Below are 21,038 nucleotides of genomic sequence, written 5' to 3'. Positions count from 1 at the left end.
ATGGATACTGTATTAATATTAGATACTACAAATATACCAATATATTACTTTTTTGTGGTACAGGGGACTGAACTAAGGGGCACTCAATCACTGAGTCACATCCCCAGTCCTATCTTGTATTTTATTTAGAGACAAGGTTTCACTGAGTTGCTTAGTGCCTCCTCATTGCTGAGGCTGGCTTTGAACTCACCATTATGCTGACTCAGCCTCCTGAGCCACTGGGATTACAGACGCACACCACCACATCCGGCTCATTACATTGCTTTTAAAAACTATATTATCAATATGATTTAGGCACCGGCCTGCCCTTTATCACTTTTTGATGCTATAATATGAATATCACATCAATATTAAAAACCAAAATTCAGATTTTAATCAGGTTATCATGCTCCATTATGTATATCATATCAATAATAAGGCCACAAGGCATGTATTTTATCAGTTTTTGATACTACAATACATATACCACATTGGTACTAAAGGCCACAAAGCAGCTATTTTAACAGTTTCTGATTCTATACTATAGATATAATATACTAAAGCACACAAGACAGGTAAATTGGTTTATTATTTTAGTCCTAAAGTCAACAATGTAGCTTTTACATTGATTTTGGATATTATAGCATGGATATTATTTTAAGATTAATGGCCACAGGGAAGTTATTATATTAGTTTCTCATAGTGCATATTCATATTAAATTGTACTAAATCCAAAAGAATTTATTATATTAATTTTACATGCTTATATATATATATATACATATATATATATATATCATCTATATTAGAGTCATAGGGCAACCTATTTTATTAGTTTTTACATTCTTTAGTATGACTACTACAATAATATTAAAGTCTTCATAGTTGTATAACATTATATTAAGAAGTCACCATATGGATAAAACATTAATACTAAATGTCCCATTGTGGATATTACATGAGTTTTTCATGCTAGAGTATGGATATTATATTAGCACTAAGGATCACAGGGCAACTTTTATGTTAATTTTAGATGTATATACAGACAACATATGAGTACTAAAGGTCACAGTGCAGGAATTATGAACTTTACTTGTAATAGTGTAGATACTGTATTACTAAGAGACACTACAAGAAAACCATTATGTTAACCATTATGTTATTTTAAACGTCTTGTTATCAATATAATATTATTTATAAAGGCAAAAGGGCAACTCTTTATTACTATCAGATGCTATAGTATGAATACATTGTCATTATTAAAATCCATAGGGCAAATATCTTATCTGTTTTCTATTCTAGAGTTTCAGTATTAAAGGCCAAAGTGTAGCTATTTTATCACTTTCTCATCCGATAATGCAGATCTCATACCAGTACTAAAGGAAACAAGGCAGATATTTATCAGTTTCCAAACTATACAATGGATATTCTACCATAGAGAAGACCACAGAACAGCAATTATATCTCTTTTACATTAGGATATGGACAATTTATTAATATCAAAACCCACAGAAGAGCTGAAATATCATATAGGTTTAAAAGATAATACATGGCGATCCAAGATGGCGGACTAGAGGGGGTCTGCATCCCTAGTCGCTCCAGAACCCAGGAGTTAAGAAGGGGAGGCATTGAGAGACTCGGACCAAAGTAGAGTCACGGGTGAGTCTGCACACTGGGTAAAGCTCGGCCCGGGTGGCAGGCCCAGATAGAGGTGGCTTATCGGAGCAGGGCAGGGCAGCTAGAGTCTTCCACAGGCAGCCCTGCGCACTCCGGCGCTGGGCCCCTCCCACACAAGCCAGCATCTCCAGGTTCTTGGAGCAGGCCCCCTACTGACAGCCTTTCTGATCACAACAAGCTCCATGTCCCAGAGCCAGCGGGGCATACTCGGGCCCGCAAGCGGCTTCAGGGACCAGGACAGGGCAGCCAGTGACCTCCCTCAGCAGCCTGGACCCCTGCAGTGGGAGGTGCCATTCAAGGCTAGCTTCTCGGAACAGACCGCCCAGTGAGAGCTTTTCTACATAGAGACAGCCACAAGTCCCCGAGCCAATGGAGAGCTTCCATCCGCAAGCAGCCTCTGGGATCAGGGCAGGGCAGCCAGAGACTTCTTCAGGCAGCTCTGCCCACTCCAGCCACAGACTCTGTCCATGGGGTGATTCAAGACTGCGGACTAGAGGGTGAGTGCATCTCCAGTCGCTCCAGAACCCAGGACTCAAGAAGGGGAGGCATTGGGAGACATGGACAAAAATAGAGTCGTGGGGTGAGTATCCCCCACTGGGTGAAACTTGGCCTGGGTGGCAGACACAGATAGGGGTGGCTTATCATAGCAGGGTAGGGCAGCTAGAGTCTTCCCAAGGTAGCCTTCCACACTTCGGCGGTGGGCTCCCCCCACACCGCCAGCTGCACGGTGCAGGCCCCCAGTGAGAGCCTTTCAACACAGAGCCAGCTCCAAGCCCTGGAACCAGTAGGAGCTAGGGGCAGCTTTCTTCGGAAGCACTGCATTATCAAGATCCTCCAAGACTTCAGGCTACTGAAGTCTGGGAGTTGATACACTGGAAATCTACCGGGACACTATAAGCCAATAGAGGAAATCTGCAATATCTCAGATTCCCACTGACATCTGACCATTATGAGAAAAAAAGGAAAGAAAATGTCCCAAAAAACCTAGATTCTACATCAATAAAACCCAGTGTCAGCACAGCAGAAGAAATGTCTGAAAGGGAGTTCAGAATGTACATAATTAAAACAATCAGAGAAGCAAACGAGGAGATGAAAAAGCAAATGCAGGCATTGAAGGAGGAGATGAGAGAGCAAATGCGGGCATTAAAGGATCGCACCAATCAACAATTAAAAGACCAAATACGGGAAGCAAGAGATCATTTCAATAAAGAGTTAGAGATACTGAAAAGAAAAAAAAAACAAACTGAAAAACTTGAAATGAAGGAAACAGTAAACCAAGTTAAAAACTCCATAGAAAGCATAATCAATAGGGTAGAACACCTGGAAGACAGAACCTCAGACATTGAAGACAAAATATTTAATCTTGAAAACAAAGTTGGCCAACAGAGAAGATGGTAAGGAACCATGAACAGAATCTACAAGAATTATGGGATATCATGAAAAGGTCAAACTTGAGAATTATTGGGATTGAAGAAGGCTTAGAGAAACAAACCAAAGGAATGGACAATCTATTCAATGAAATAATATCAGAAAATTTTGCAAATCTGAAGATGAAATGGAAAACCAAGTACAAGAGGCTTATAGAACTCCAAACATACAAAATTACAACAGACCCACACCAAGGCACATTATTATGAAAATACCTAACATACAAAATAAAGACAGAATTTTAAAGGCTGCGAGGGAAAAGAATCAAATTACATTCAGAGGGAAACCAATAAGAATATCAGCAGATTTTTCAATCCAGTCCCTAAAAGCTAGAAGGGCCTGGAACAACATTTACCAAGCCCTGAAAGACAATGGATGCGAACCAAGAATCTTATACCCAGCAAAACTTAACTTCAAATTTGATGATGAAATAAGATCCTTCAATGATAAACAAAAGCTAAAGGAATTTACAAAAAGAAAGCCAGCATTACAGAACATTCTCAGCAAAATATTCCATGAGGAAGAGATGAAAAACAACGATGCAAATCAGCAACAGGAGGCGGCTAGCCTAAAGGAATAGCCAAATAAAGGAGAAACCAAATCATGTCAAAAACAAATATGAGTCAAATGAAAGGGAATACAAATCATATCACAATAAAAACCCTGAATGTTAATAGCCTGAACTCATCAATCAAAAGACATAGACTGGCAGATTGGATTAAAAAGAAAATCCAACAATATGCTGCCAGCAAGAGACTCATCTCATAGAAAGAGATACCCATGGACTAAAGGTGAAAGGATGGGGAAAAACATACCATGCACACGGACACAGCAAAAAAGCTGGAGTTTCCATCCTCATTTCAGATAATTTGGACTTCAAGCCAAAACTAGTCAGAAGGGATAAAGAACGACATTACATGCTGCTTAAGGAAAGCATAAATCAGCAAGACATAACAATCATAAATATCTATGCCCCGAACATTGGCTCATCCACGTACGTCAAACAAATCCTTCTCAATTCCAGAAATCAAATAGACCACAACACAATAATACTAGGCGATTTTAACACACCGCTCTCACCACTGGATAGATCGCCCAAAAAAAATTGAATAAAGAAACCATAGATCTCAATAACACAAACAACAATTTAGACTTAACGGACATATATAGAATATACCATCCAAGAAAGAACGAATACACTTTCTTCTCAGCAGCACATGGATCCTTCTCTAAAATAGACCATATTGTATGGCACAAAGCTACTGTTAGCAAATACAAGAAGATAGAGATACTACCTTGTACTCTATCAGATCATAATGGATTGAAATTAGAAATAAATGACAGAATAAAAAACAGAAACTTCTCCAATACCTGGAGATTAAATAATACACTATTATGTGATGAATGGATAACAGAAGACATCAGGAGGAAAATAAAAAAAAATCTTAGAAGTAAACGAGAACAAAGACACATCATATCAAAATCTCTGGGACACTATGAAAGCAATACTTAGAGGAAGAATTATTTCATGGGGTGCATTCAAAAAAAAAGTAGAATCAACAAACAAATGACTTAACACTACAGCTCAAAGCCCTAGAAAAAGAAGAGCAGACCAATACCAAAATAGTAGAAGGCAGGAAATAGTTAAAATCAGAGCAGAAATCAACAAAATTGAAAAAAAAGAAATAATTGGAAAAATTAATAAAATAAACAGTTGGTTCTTTGAAAAAATAAACAAAATTGAGAAACCCTTAGCCACACTAACAAAGAAAAGAGGGAGAAAACTCAAATTACTAAAATTAGGAATGAACAAGGAAACATCACAAAAGACACGACTGAAATACAAAACATAATTAGAAGCTATTTTGAAAATCTATACTCCAACTAAACAGAAAACCACGAAGACATCAACAAATTTCTAGAGACATATGAATTTCCTAAACTGAACGGGGAGGACATACACAACGTAAATAAACCAGTTTCAAGCAATGAAATAGAAGAGGTCATCAAAAGCCCACCAACAAAGAAAAGTCCGGGACCACATGGGTTCTCAGCTGAGTTCTACAAAACCTTTAAAGAAGAGCTCATTCCAATACTCCTCAAACTATTCCATGAAATAGAAAAGGAGGGAACCCTCCCAAACTCGTTCTATGAAGCCAATATCACCCTGATACCTAAACAAGACAGAGACACATCGAGGAAAGAAAATTTCAGACCAATATCCTTAATGAACTTCGACGCAAAAATTCTCAACAAACTTTTAGCAAATCGCATACAAAAACATATTAAAAACATAGTGCACCATGATCAAGTGGGTTTCATCCCAGGGACGCAAGGTTGGTTCAACATTCGGAAATCAATAAATGTCATTCACCATATCAACAGACTTAAGGTTTAGAATCACATGATTATTTCAATAGATGCAGAAAAAGCATTCGATAAAATACAGCACCGCTTCATGCTCAAAACACTAGAAAAAATTGGGGTAGTGGGAACATTCCTTAACATTATAAAGGTAATCTACGCTAAGCCCATGGCCAATATCATTCTAAATGGTGAGAAACTGAAAACGTTCTCCCTGAAAACTGGAACAAGGCAGGGATGCCCTCTTTCACCACTTCTATTCAACATCGTCCTTGAGACTCTAGCCAGAGCAATTAGACAAACCAAAGAAATCAAAGGGATACAAATTGGAAAAGAAGAACTCAAACTATCCCTGTTCACTGACAATATGATTATATATTTAGAGGAACCTGGAAATTTCACCAGAAAACTTTTAGAACTCATAAGTGAATTCAGTAAAGTAGCAGGTTATAAGATCAATGCTCATAAATCCAATGCATTTTTGTACATAAGTGATGAATCCTCAGAAAGAGAAGTTAGAAAAACTATCCCCATTCACAATAGCATCGAAAAAAATAAAATATTTGGGAATCAATCTCACAGAAGAGGTGAAAGACCTCTACAATGAGAACTACAGAAAACTAAAGAAATAAATTAAAGATAACGTTAGAAGATGGAAAGATCTCTCATGTTCCTGGATAGGCAGAATTAATATTGTCAAAATGGCCATACTACCTAAAGTGCTATACAGATTCAATGCAATTCCAATTAAAATCCCAATGATGTTCCTTGCAGAAATAGAGCAAGCAATTATGAAATTCATCTGGAAGAATAAAAAACCTAGAATAGCTAAAGCAATCCTCAGTAGCAAGAATGAAGCAGGGGGTATTGCAATACCAGATCTTCAACTCTACTACAAAGCAATAGTAACAAAACAGCATGGTATTGGTACCAAAATAGACAGGTAGATCAATGGTACAGAATAGAGGACATGGACACAAACCCAAATAAATACAATTTTCTCATACTAGACAAAGGGTCCAAAAATATGCAATGGAGAAAAGATAGCCTCTTCAACAAATGGTGCTGGGAAAACTGGAAAACCATATGCAACAGAATGAAATTAAACCCCTATCTCTCACCCTACACAAAACTCAACTCAAAATGGATCAAGGACCTTGGAATCAGTCCAGAGACCCTGCATCTTATAGAAGAAAAAGTAGGTCCAAATCTTCAACTTGTTGGCTTAGGATCAGACTTCCTTAACAGGACCCCCATAGCACAAGAAATAAAAGCAACAATCAACAACTGGGATAGATTCAAACTAAGAAGCTTTCTCTCAGCAAAGGAAACTATCAGAAATGTGAAGAGAGAGCCTGCAGAGTGGGAGAATATGTTTGCAAACCATAGTTCAGATAGAGCGCTAATTTCCAGAATCTATAAAGAACTCAAAAAACACTACACGAAGAATACAAATAATCCAATCAACAAATGGGCTAAGGAAATGAACAGACACTTCACAGAAGAAGATGTACAAGCAATCAACAGATATATGAAAAATGTTGAACATCCCTAGTAATAAGGGAAATGCAAATCAAAACTACCCTAAGATTTCATCTCACCCCAATTAGAATGGCGATTATCAAGAACACAAGCAACATTATGTGTTGCTGTGGATGTGGTGAAAAAGGAACACTCATACATAGCTGGTGAGGTTGCAAATTAGTGCAACCACTCTGGAGAGCAGTATGGAGATTCCTCAGAAAGCTTGGAATGGAAACACCATTTGACCCAGCTATCCCACTCCTTGGCCTATACCCAAAGGACTTAAAATCAGCATACTACAGAGATACAGCCACATCAATGTTCATTGCTGCTCAATTCACCATAGCTAGATTGTGGAACCAACCTAGATGCCCATCAGTTGATGAATGGATAAAGAACCTGTGGCATATATATACAATGGAATATTACTCCGCAATGAAGAATGATAAAATTATGGCATTTGCAGGCAAATAGATGAAATTGGAGAATATCATACTAAGTGAGATAAGCCAATCTCAAAAAACTAAAGGATGAATGATCTCACTGATAAGTGGATGAGGACAAATATGGGGCGGTGGGAGGGGTTAGCATTAGGTTTAGGGTTAGGTTTAGGGTTAGGGATAAGGAGTGTGGTAAGAATGAAGGAATGAAGGACTGTATAGAGAGAAAAGAGGGGTGGGAGGGGAGGGGGGAAGGGAAAAAAATAATGAATCAAACATCTTTTCCCTATGTAAATGTATGATTACACAAATGGTATGCCTCGACTCCATGTACAAATAGAGAAACAACATGTTTCTCATTTGTATACAATAATAATAAAAAAATAAATAAAATTAAAAAAAGACTGTATGGTTAGCAAAGCTTAAAAAAATAAAATAAAATAAAAGATAATACTTTAGTATTAGTGCAAGAGTACAGTTTTTTATCAGTGTTAATGATATTTGTGGATATTATATTATTATTAAAAGATACAAGGTGCAATCATATTATAAATAAGTAATAGTTTTTAAGTTTATCATATTAGTATTAAAGGCCACAATTTATATAAATTATTTTGTGATGCTGTGCTATGGATAAAATATTAATACTAAAAACCACAGGGCATGTAATATAAATTTTCATTTGTTGCCATATGTCACAAGGCAGGCACATTATCATGTTTAAAAGCTACAATGTGGATACCAGCTCAGCACTGAGGGTCACAAGGCAGCACCTTGCAGTTCCTACGTTCTATTATGATAACTATCACTGTCAAAGACTTGGCGGCAACTGTTCTATCACTTTCCAGGCTCTAATATGCTTGTCATATCACACTAAAGGCTACAAGGCACCTGTTATATGAATTCTTCATGGGTCCATGGGAATATCCTGCCAGTCCTAAAGGATACAGGGAAGCTATTTGAGCAAGTTTTGATACTACAACATGGACAACATACCAATATTAAATGCCCAAGTATATCAATTTTATCACTTTTTCATGCTGTAATTTGAACCTATTTTCAGTTGTAAAGTCCAAAAGGCAGCTATTTTATGAGTTTTAGATGCTATGAAATGGGTATCTGATCAGTACGAAGGCCACAATGCATCTATGATATTAGTTTACATTTAAATTAATAATTTACTAATTTGGAAAGCCCCAGGGAGCTGTAATATCAATTTCAGTTTTCAAATACAGATGTCCTAGTAGCATTAATGCCACAGGGCATTTATTATATGAGAATTGAAGCTCTATGTGAATATTAGATTATTACTAAAGGCCTGCAGGCAATATTTAGTAACAAATGCCACCATATGGTTATCATATTAATATTAAAGGTCACACTACATATGATGTTATATGATCTGCATGAATACAAGTGACATTAATACTAAAGATCACAGAGAATGACACATGGATTTTCTTTTTTCATTCAAAAGGCCACAAGGTTGCCCCATTATCAGTTTTTAAATCTGTAATATGGATACCATGTCAGTATTGAGGGCCACAAGGCAGTTTTTCAATGCTACAGGTTGATTTCAAATGAGTACTGAAGTCTACAGGTAATCTATTTTATCATTTTTACATGGTACAATATGGAAAACATCTTAATACCCATGGCCACCAGGCAGCAATTTTATCAAATTTTGATACTATAATAAGGAAATCATGTTCCCAATAAGGCCACAGGCATGTAAAATGGATTATCATTTTCTACAAAAGCACAAGGCAGCCTTTACATTAGATTTGGATGTTATAGTGTGGATAGCATATTAACATAAAAGGTCACAGGGAAGCAATAACATTAATTTTACATGCTACATTGTGATATCAAAATAGTATTATAAGCAGAATGAGTTATATTAATTTTACTTGCTAAACTATGGATATTTTATTATATTATTTTAAAGGGCATATGGCAGCTGTTATATTAGCATTAGGTGGTTATTATGGGTATCTTATTAGCATTAAAAGTCACAGGTCATGTATTATATTTGTTTCTTACAGTATGGATATGACATTAATAATTTAGCACAGTACACATGAAATATGGATTATCATTTTAGTATGATAGGCTGCCGGGTAGGTATTATATTAGTTTTGGATGAAATGTCATGTATATTATATTAACATTAAAGATGACAGGGAATCTAGCATATTATTTTTACATGCTATACTATGGATGTCTTAATAACAATAAAACCACAGAGCAGTTATTAGTTTTACATGCTATGGTGTGGACATTACATCAATATTAACAGTCACAGGTTAGCTCTTATGTCTCTCTTAGATGCTACAATACAAATAGTTTATTAATAATAAAGTTCACAAGGCAGCTATAGTGTTAGTTTTAGAGTTTATATGATGGATAATACATTAGTATTAAAGACAACAATGCAGTTACTATATTACTTAAGAGTATACACATTACATGAGTATTAAGAGCCAGTAGACTATTATATTATTAGTTGTAAATGCCACAGTTTTTATATCATGTAAGTATTAGAGGTCAAAAAGGCACAATTACATTATTTTACACTGCCTATCATATTCATATGGTCATAGGCAAGCTATTATATTAACTCTAATTGCTATAGAATGGATGTACTATATAGTATAGTATTTAAAGATCATAGGGCAACTACTATTTCATGTTCAGGGGGCAAGTTTTGATATGTTATTAACATTAAAGATCACAGAAAAACTATAATTAGTTTTACAGGTCACATTGTGGAAATAATATTAATATTAAATGCCACAGGATAGCTATTATATTTTAGGCTACCTTATGGATATTGAGTTAGCCATAAAGGCCACAGGACATCTACTTTATGAGATTTAGTTGCTACTCTATGTATATTATGTACATTAAAAGGCCACAAGGCAGTTATTTCTTCAACTTCATGCAAGGAGACTTCCTCCAGAAGACCACAGACAATGTGGACACACAGAGACAGAAACTTCCCAATGAGAAACCTGAAAGTCCCTGCCTCAGCCAGGTGAGCATAGTCAGTACTAATAGCACATTCTCCTTCAGAGCCTGAGATGACAGAAATGCTGTCCACCTCTGTGACCTGCCTCCCCCAGACCCAAAACTCCAGGATAAATATGAAGATAAAAATGAACCCCAATAGAGAATAATGTAAAAAGTACCTGAAAGGTCCTCCTCAACCTTGTTAAGGTCATTGAAACAAGGAAGGTCTAAGAAAGTGTTTACCCCCAAAGAGAAGTTTATAGGGACAGGAACTGAATGTCATTTGGGATCCTGGATGGGGTCCTGGAACAGGAAGAGGCTGAACTGAGAATCCAAAGGAAATGCAACTGTGCTTTGTGATAGTCTAGTGAGCAGAACAGGTTAGAAGGACACCAGAGTCCATCACCTCCACAATGCTCTGCAGGAAGTTGAGAAGCTGGGGAAACATAGTCCATGGATGGTCTTTGATGCTGCTGTGTTTTGGAAAATTACTTTTCCTTTTAGAAATCTCAAATCATTACTGGAGGTCCAAACTTTGAATGGTTCCAAATTGAGTTGAACTTCTAAGTGATTTTATTATCACTCTAGCTGTTCATAAAATTTATGGTAAGTAAAAGATCTAGGTACTGGGGATGCAGCTCAACAGAAGAGCACTTGTCTAGCATGCAGGAGGTCCTGAGTTCAACCTCCAGGACCACAAAAGAAAAAAAAAAAAACTATGTCTTATTTATGTAATCAAGTAAAAAATGAATAATAACTTCTTCTAGCAAAATGTGTTAGACCTGAAAGAGTGGACACTATCATAATAAAAATATTCAAAATTTAAAAAATTAAAAAAAATAAAAATATTCTCCTCAGAGTGGATTGCACAGCTAGACTATTATGAACAGTAATGCCTCATTATAAAGTATGTTCACATTAAGTATACATCAAAACAAAAAAGCTTTTACTGACTGTTGACAAGGGAAAATTGACATGGTCTAGTTTAGGAAAGGACACATTAGAAGCATATAATATATCAAGCATTCCAGGACAAGCTAGGCACTTTAACACCAAGTGCTGTTACCCCAGCACTTGGCAGGCTAAGGAAGGGGGATGACATATTTGGTCAATTATGCAAGACCCTGTCTCAAAATAAAACATTTAAATGACTGGTGATGTATGTAGTTCAGTGCTTGCCTCGGACATGCTACAATGGTCACTTGGTTCAATTTTCACTGCCAAAAAATGGTGCAGACTGTGATGGGCTAATAAATTTGGTACCATGAGAATTTTATAGGCTGGTCTATAATGGAATTGACTAAACAGACTCCATTTTGCTCTGAGACTCCATGTTATGTGGGAAATAAGTTTCTCCCATGGGAACACCTGGGAACACCCCACCTCTGTGCCCGTCATAAGTTACTTGGTGTGACATGTTTAATAATATACAATGGCAACTCCTAAATTGTAAAGAGTTTCTCTCTTGATTCCTTTTGCTCCTAAACAATGTACCATGTGAACAGTGATTGTGTGGATGTTAGTAAACATTCTTTAGTTTGTACCTAGGTAAGTGTCATTTTGACCCACTTCCCCCTATGTCAATGCCTCATGTTAATGATTAATGTGATTTTTAGTATAAGAACCCCTAGAATCCTGTGGTCAGGGCTGTTCTCCCAAAAGCCATTTTTTTGAGCATTGTGTGAGACAGTCAGCCAGCTGGCTTAATAAAGACTCAAATTTGGACTTGTCAGTGGTGATCAGTCTGTTCTTAAGTTGCACTCCATAACACAGGTCAGACATTTGATCACAGAACAGGGTAGAAGTCTTTATGCCAATCTCCCAAAATGATCAAACTAATTTTATGATGCTCAGCTCATAATATAACATGTCAATCCCCTGCTTCTACTAATTCAAATTTGATAACATTTTAAATATAATAAAAATTGTATGTACTTTGTTAATAAATTCAACAAATATGAGAAGGTATACATGACTTTGATCTGAAAGCCATAGGGACATTGGTATTATGATAAAACCTAGTCATGGCACTTCCTGTGACAATAGGCCCATCCTCTTGATGGCAAGGAAAAACAGAAAAATTTCCTGATAAATGTACAACTTTAGGAAGACAAATGGATACCCTTTCTAAATTTGAAAATTAGAAAAGAAAATGATTTTCAAAAGATTGCTTTTATAAATATATCAGAATTACAAAAAGCAACTGCTGCCTTGTCTCTTAAATAATATAATGATTTAAATCCTGAGGAAATTTTATAGAGTGGTTTTAAATATCATGCCATATAATAACTGATATTAAATATATCACCATTCTGCTTCTATCTTCTAAAAAGAATTTGAAATTTTTTTCTTAGAATAAAGTCATCTGAATTAGGAAGATTTATTTTTGTGGTGTGTGTGTATGTATATATGTGTGTGTGTTGCTGAGATCCAAGCCAGGGTTTTTGACATGCTAAGTAAGTGTTCTGCCACACTAATATGCACACAGTTAACCCACCCTAAGCTGACTTCTGGTAATGCCCCAAGATGCTCTGCCCCTACCGGCCCCAATCTCCCAACCCACCTTGCCCTGCCCTGACACTCCTTGCCTTGCCCCACCATTTCTTGACCCGCCCTGCCCTGCTTTCCCCTGCCATGATCAGAGGGTGGCCTGACCTGAGGGCAGCAACCTTACAAAGACAGGGTATGTCACCAATTGGGGTCACTGCCACAGGTTGGGTCAAGTACACGGAGCACCTGTGCCCAGCCCCTGTGGCCTCCCTGTCCTAGATCCCTGACCTCCAGGCCCATACCCCTGGGGTCAGTCTCAGATTGAGCTCCCACTGCTCAAAGACACACCAACCTGAGTCCTTGCCGAGGGTGGAGGCCTTACCTGAGGGCGACTACTGAGGCGGCCTTACCTGAGGGCGGCAGTAGGCAGCATTACTCATGGGCAGCGGCCTTACTGGAGGAAAACTGCCTTTCCCGAGGGCCGTCCTCCCCGAGGAAAGGGTGTCCACCTGAAGCAAGGGGAAGTGGGAGGTCCAGCGAACACAGCGGCACGTGGTGCACACAGCATGTCTCCACCAGCTTTGAAGCAGCCAGACAGACACCAACACCAGACAAGAAGCCAAGGCCTCCAGGACACCAGCACACATGGAGTGGGCGGGTCCAGACCTGTGCTGTGCATACACCTGTCCAGCCCGGGCACCACCTGAGAGCTGGGCATGCGCAAAAAACACCAGTGGCCTGGGCACACCCCCGTGTGGCTCCGCCCAGTGTGGACTCTCCGTATCTGAGTCCCAAACAACTCGAGATATGCTTTGGAGGCTCCTGTGGGGAGGAGATACCATGAGATCAAAGCACTGCTTCTGACCCTTCTGCCCTTTGGGCACTGGCAAGCATGCGACGCAGAGCGGTCAAGTGAGAGTCTCTGCAGAGGTCCTGGGGAAGCAGGCACCTCCACATCCCAGCCGCACCCCAGGGACGGGGCCTCCCACTGCCGGGTGTATTCAGTTTGCTTTCCTGGGTTGGGGAAGATTTCCCACAGAGTGAATTTCTAGAGGCTTTTTTGGAGTATGCTCGCTAAAGGGTCTGAAGTTCTCAGGGCTTTCCCATAATGGGGTGTTTCAAAGTGCCCACTTAGGGGACAAGTGTGGCTCTGCCCGCTAGGCTGGGCCTCCCTACCCTGGCACAGCAGTGAGCTGCCCTTGACTCTTGAATCCTCAACCCTCTCTTCAGGCTGTGCACTACTAGGAACTGCCCGCCAAGCCCCACACCATACCAGACCAGTGAGGGTTCATCTGGAAGCCCCCTTTACCCTGCACAGTGCCTGGTCAGTGGGGGTTTATCTGGGAGCCCCCTCCTCCATGGCCTGCTACTATGTGCTGGGTACTGTGGCTTGGTAGGTCCAACTGCTGGCCAGATGGGTGGAGTTCCTGGGAAATACAGGGGTCATGTAAGAGCAAGAGCTCTGCATTTTGCAGATCTGATTTTAGGGGAAGGTGTGCAGGAAGCGGAAAGCCACACAGAGTGGAGGGGGCTTCAGTCTGAACCATGCTGAATTCCGCCAACAGAAAGCAGATCCACCTGGTGAACTATGTAGAAGATTACCTGACCTCCATCAACTCTCTGCCTTTACACCTGAAGAGAAATGTCTCAGGGATGCAGGAGATCGAAGTGAAATGCCAAGAAATTCTGAAATAACAGCATGAAAATGATGAGAAGTTGAAATGAGAGACAGATGGTGCCCAAAAATTCCGAGTGCTGTGCTGCATCCAGAGAGCCCTGATTTGGAGCCAGAAGCTGTGTTATGAGAAGATTCAGATCCTGAGTCAGATAATGGAGCTGGCAGAGAGCCAGAACAGACAAGTGGACCATCATGTGGAAGTCTTGGAGACACCTCAAGAGAACAAGGACACCACTGGCAACAGCTGCAATGCCGGCCAAGAGAAGGCAAAGAACAAGACCATTGCACAGGCAGAAAAGATGAATTACAAGCATACCCTGTGGCCACTTAACAATGTGAATCAAGTGATGAATATATCTAATAATAATCATGACCATGATGACATCACCTCAGGAACACCCAAGGAAAAGAATGCAAAGACCTCAAAGAACAGGCTTCACAGCCAAGGCACAGAAGAAAGCAAACCCTGAAAACCTTCCCAGTGATGCAAATGAGACCACATACTATCTGTGCAATCAGGTGGCCTACAGAGAAATGATACTTTGCATAAATAACAAGTGCCCCCAATGTATGGTTCTACTTCTCCTACTTGGGACTCAGTTACAAGCCAAAGGACAAGTGGTACTGTACCAAGTGTCAGGGAAGAAATTAGGAAATGATGGGCAAAGTATTGAAAAAGTCAAAAAAAAAAGAAAGCTTTTAAGAGGTAGTTGGTGGACATTCTCTCGTAGAACAGTATCAGCCCATAAGTGTATTGCATTGCTGCCTATGTTGAGGTTTGTGAATTGTCAAATGTATATTTTCAAGAAATGTTAGAAAAGGTGCAGCTCCCTTATTTGGGAAGGCAGTGATTCTCTCAGCCTTTCGTTTTCACTGGTCACATGTGTGAGAAGACAGTGTGTTTTGGATCAACATTTTAGAAACTACGAATTATAGGTTTGAAGTAAACACTTTTAAAAAAGTGTTCACATACCTTCCTGAAGTCCTGCCTCCCATGTCCTTGGTAAGCAGTTACTGACCTGAGCCCGTCACCTCAGTTTCCTGCATATGGACCTTCAACTCCCCGAGACCTTGGCCTGACTGGGGAATGGAGCTTTGAACAGCCAACAAGTGCATCAAACTCAACAAACTGAAGATGTTGTGCACTCTTAGTGTGCTTAAGCATCCTGCAACACATTACTCAAAGGAAAGACTTGAGGAGGAAAGAATGGCATGTTGATCAGGCAGCTAGGAAAGCATTGCCACTACTGATCCTGATTGAAGACTACCCTTACAGATTATCTAAGGTACACTAGAATTAGAACAACCTCGATGTTCAGGTTACTATTTTCCATGGAAAATGATCATGTACACAGTGTTTAGAAAGGACACACTAGCAAGATCAAAGCTTCAACTCATAAAATAACAAGAACCAAATTGCTGGTAAGGCAGCCAACCATTCAGTTCAACATCATTTCAAGTCTAAGGTACGAGTGCATACCCAGGGCTTTGAACTATGCAAATCTCTACTCATTGGCCTTCTGTAGTGTAGTTTTGGGTCACAGATTCATGTAGTCCCATTGGCTCTCTTGTCTTTGCCTAGATCACTCCTAAATGATGGAGTTGCAGAACGATTTTACAGGATTAGTTTTATGTTATTCCAAGCAAAAATTTCAGCACATGAAAATATCTTACCATAAGAAAACTAAGTACAAATACTAATCTAAGTTAGGAAGAAGGCTAAAGTTGTTGAACATCTTTTTTGACTTGCGTTTCTTTCTTCATATATTTTCATTTTCCCTTTTGCTATAGCACTTTTTCACAACTAGATTTCTAATGAATTACCATTAAACACAGTTTTTTTCTCTTTTTTTTTTTTTGTTGTGCTGGGGATTTAACCCAGGGTATTTTACATGGGGGGCTTGCACTCTATCAACTGAGTTATATCTCCAACCACTACTTTATTATTAATAAGACTACTAATATGTACTTTGTTAATAAAAAGTACCAATGTTATGAGAATAGTTGGACTGTAAATAATCAAGCTAGCAGCTCTTTATCTTCCTGGGGTACACACACCTCAGAGGGTTACCCACCCTCACCCTCAGACCATTTCTGATTATGTCTCCATTTAGCATTTTAAGCATATCATTAAATCCTTGTGTAAGTGTATTGCTACTGTTTGTAACCCATAAAGAGTGGGTGCATTCCTAATGTGTTCATTCTTTCTCCCTACAGCCTGGTACAGGGTTTGCTACAATATTAATATTTAACACACATTGTTTTCTACAATATGAATACCTATTGTTGAATGGTAATTTAAATTATTTTATCTTATAGAATTAGAGATCTAATTAGACTTTAATGTAGATGACCCATGGATAATGTATTCCTAGAGTTCTTCATCTATTTTTAGAGCAAGTCTGGTCCTAGCCATAGTGGAAATACTTGCTCTAATTCTTCATACTGGGTGACTACAGTTTTATTATTAAGCAGAAAATACTCCAAGTATGCTATACTTGTTTGTCACTCTGTTGATAGTACTGTGTAAGCAGAAGCCTTGTTATATCAGAAATACTCTGTTAATTAAATGCATAAGTCATTCAGCCAATTTCAATGAGCTTACCATGTTCAACATATAAACTGCTCTCATCATCCTTTGGGGTCATGCCTCCTGCAGGCATGACATTAGCATTGCCATATTTTCTTCAGCCTCAAGGATTAGAGGTCTCCATTTATTGCCAATATTGCCATAAAACACCTAGTACCTTCCTGACACCTTTTTGGTTTGAGGACTTTTTTTCTTGAAGTGCTGGGGATTGAACCCAGGGCCTTGTGCTTGTAAAGCAATAACTCTACCAACTGAGCTATATCACCAGCTTGTTATTTATTTTTAAAAAATATTTAGTAATTTACTATGACCTGTGCTACATAATAGGTTTCAATCATGCTTTGTAGAGCCAAGCCAAGTTTGTTTCATGTCTCTCATTTTTTTCACAGTATCTGGCAAAATCCCCAAGTTAATATCCCACTAAATGTGGAACTGGTTTATTCTGCAGTTTTATTTCTTTGTACTGTTTCAGTTGGGTACATCACCTCTACCCACTCACCAGCCCAAGAAGCAAAAACAATAACAAAACAGTGAAACAAATACTACTTCTTAAAGAATTATCTTCAATGTACTTAATTTTTCTCTATTTGAAAACAAAAAGAGCATCATCAGCATTTCCTTATTAATTAAAAAAAAACACTTAGTTTATCGAGAAGATGATAATTGTATTAGATTGTGAAGGCTTCTACAACAAGATACCCAAAACTGGGGTCCTTATAAATAAATTTATTTCTTATGGCTATGCAAACTAGGAAGCCCAAGATCAAGGGAATTCAGTATCTGGTAGGGTTTGCTCTGGTTCACAGACAGCAGTTTCTTACTGTCCTCACATGGAGGAAAGGGGCAAGACAACTATCCCCTAATGACCACCCAGTGAACACACCTTCTACCATTACAGTGGTAATTAGGTTTCAACATGTGTGTTTTAGGAGAACATACACTTGCAGACCATAGCAGTAACATTTTCTACATTACAGTGAGTTTGAAAATGAAGGACAAATTATAAGACCCCAGATTCCAAAAAATGATAATCCACCAGGCATCACCTGCCATTAAGCCCAGTGAATCAGGAGACTGAGGCAGGAGGATTACAATTATGAGACCAGCCTCAACAACTTAGCTAAAATATAAAAAATGACTGGGAATATAGCTCAGGAATAAAGTGCCCCTGGGTTTTTTCCCTATTACCAAAATAAGCAATAACCCTATGTCTGTATAATTTATAAATTGGGGAAATTAAAAGTGATATTGGGCTAGGTATAGTAGTACATGCTTATAATTCCAGCTACTTGAAATAGAGACAGAAGGATCACAAGTTCAAGGTCATCATGGAAAATTCTAATAAGACCCTATCTCAAAAAAAAAAAAAAGAAAAAAAGAAACTGAGAATATATCTCAGAGGTAGATTGTCCTTGGGTTCAGTCCTCATTGCCACACACACACACACACACACACACACACACACACACAAACACACACAATCTTGGAGTTGACAAAAGCAACTCTATTTTTGAACAGAGGATTTGTTGAATCCTTTGAATATTGGAATTTAATTTCAAATTGTAAATGTCTTTTCGGTACTGTTTCACTGTTTTCATTTGAGTCATTACATATTGAGAAATCCTGCAGTCAAAACTCCAGATCAGGAGCTAACGGGATAAGAGTAGCTTACCCTCTAGAGAAAAATGAAAAAGATAGCTAAGGCTTTAAACCACAGTTCTAAGAAGTGTGATCTGGGACTAGCAACATCAAATTCAAAGGAACTAACTAGTACAAATTCTCAGGGCCAACTTAGCAAACCTTTTGCACAATTCTCGTAACACGTTAAAGAATGAGATCCATTAGTTCAAACCACAAACTATCAAGCATTTTATTTTTATATAAATATGTGATTCACAGGTAAGAGAAAGTAGAAAATAGACTTGCTTTTGCAAAAATGCTCCATTTCAAATATTGCCAAAGTCTGTAATGACTGAGGAAATTGCACTCATTGTTCAAGGACATACTGCAGTATTTCTTGCTCTGTGAACCACACTGGACCACAGCATGCTGTTGCATTGCTGCACATGCTTCCTGGGGACAGGTGCTTTTGTGGATGTGACTGAGAAGACTACAGAAGCAGTCTTTTCCCTACAGTAAGACTGCCCTGAACTGTGTGCATCACAGCTGCTGTACTGGGTCTTGACTGTTAGTAGGTATTTTTTTCTTTTTCCTTCTGAAACAGCTCAACCAAAATGCCAAGTGGAGAGCAGACTTCTGTGGTTTCCAAGTATTTTGTAACTATATTATCTGAAACTCCCTAACACTTTCAGAATAGGTGACAAAATTTATGTAATGTTATTTTACAAATAGTCTTCAGAAATAGCAACTTGTACTCTAAGTGAAAATCACCCTTTCAAGACACATAACAAGTGCAAATATACACACTTTGCTGTAGTGTACCATTTCCTGCACAAAAAGTATTCACTGAAAAATACTTAATTGCAAAAAAGTTTAATCCAAAAGTTGTTTTGAGCTGCTTAAATTCAGTAACTATTGGAATGTAAGGGATTATATTGCAATTGAAAATAAATTATGTCAATATACTTTCCTAAAATCATTTAATCTTAAGTGAATTCTTCAGAAATTCCTGTCATGTTTAATGCTAAAAATAAACATTGGTATGGGTAAATAGCTCAGTTGATAGAGTGCTTGCTTCACAAGCACGAGGCCCTGGGTTCAATCCCCAGCACTGCAGAAAATAAACTAAACCAATAAATAAATAAATAAATAAATAAATAAATAAAACATGCTTGTACAGTTTATATCTATTTGGAAATTAACTCAAATATAAACTCTAATAACTTTAAACCATAGTATATTTGCATATGTGATAAGTGTACATAATGTATGTCCCCCCTTATTACTTCATCAGACAATACATTATCAAAGACATTTATATGGTTGTTTTCAGTCTCGTTTCTGCAGTTTGTGAGAATTCACTTTGAAATACCTTGCCTGATAAAGAATGTTAGCCACTGCTATTGCCTACATCTGTTTTTCGCTCTTCAGCTGGCTAAGTCATTTTAATAAAGAAAATGTACAGGTAATCTCTTTGTTCACTGGAGAAGTCAAAATTTCCTGCTTGTATGTTAATGTGGCATTAAATTAGACAAATCATATTTAAAGTCTACAAAATTCATTCTTTTAAAAATTTATTTTTCAAATAGTCTAAGAGCTGGGACTGACATGAGGAAGAGAAAAAAATTTAAAGCCACTTGACTTTATTTAGTCAAATTCACATAGGCTAAATTAACAAGTTCTTTTTCTTCTTCTTCTCTTTTTTTTTTTAATAGTAATAGAGATAGGACCTAGGGCTTCACCATAGCTAGATGAGAACCCTACCCCTTGAATACATCCCCAGCATATTTTTATATTTGAAACAGGGTCTCACTAAATTGTCTAGCTGACCTCAAACTTGTGACAGCCAGTGTTTCTTATTCTTTGGTATCACCTGCTTGTACTATCTTATTATTGCTACTCTGACAGCTGTGTTCACATTTAATTTGTGTTGACATTTCTGTCCAGATAGTTTGTGAGAAGGTTATCAGGAGCAAAATACCTAGCACAGTCACCTGCTGGTGGTGGCCACTCAGTTGAAAAGTAGTGGGTTGGAATTTCCACAATATGTAAATATTCAGGGAAAGAAGGAAAAGTATAGTTGATTGATTCATTAAACAACTTTGTATTACATTTTAGGGTGTACTGGGCATGAGGAGAAACAGCAGGTAGTAAGTCTGAAAAGGCCCATGTCTTGGAAGCCATGTTTTAATAAGCTATATGCAAGATGCAATTAAGGAATACTAGTAGAAAATTT

At 38.1% G+C, this 21,038-nt stretch overlaps 1 pseudogene; it reads left to right on the top strand.

The window, feature by feature from the left end:
• The first annotated feature begins 14,459 nt into the window (after positions 1-14,459).
• LOC124973288 (inhibitor of growth protein 1-like) lies at positions 14,460-15,295 on the top strand (annotated as a pseudogene).
• Positions 15,296-21,038: the final 5,743 nt, after the last annotated feature.

The sequence above is a fragment of the Sciurus carolinensis genome (genome assembly GCF_902686445.1).
Source record: "Sciurus carolinensis chromosome 14 unlocalized genomic scaffold, mSciCar1.2 scaffold_115_arrow_ctg1, whole genome shotgun sequence".
Classification (NCBI taxonomy): domain Eukaryota; kingdom Metazoa; phylum Chordata; class Mammalia; order Rodentia; family Sciuridae; genus Sciurus; species Sciurus carolinensis.
Note: the sequence above shows the minus strand (reverse complement) of the source record. Positions and strands in the feature narration are given on the sequence as shown.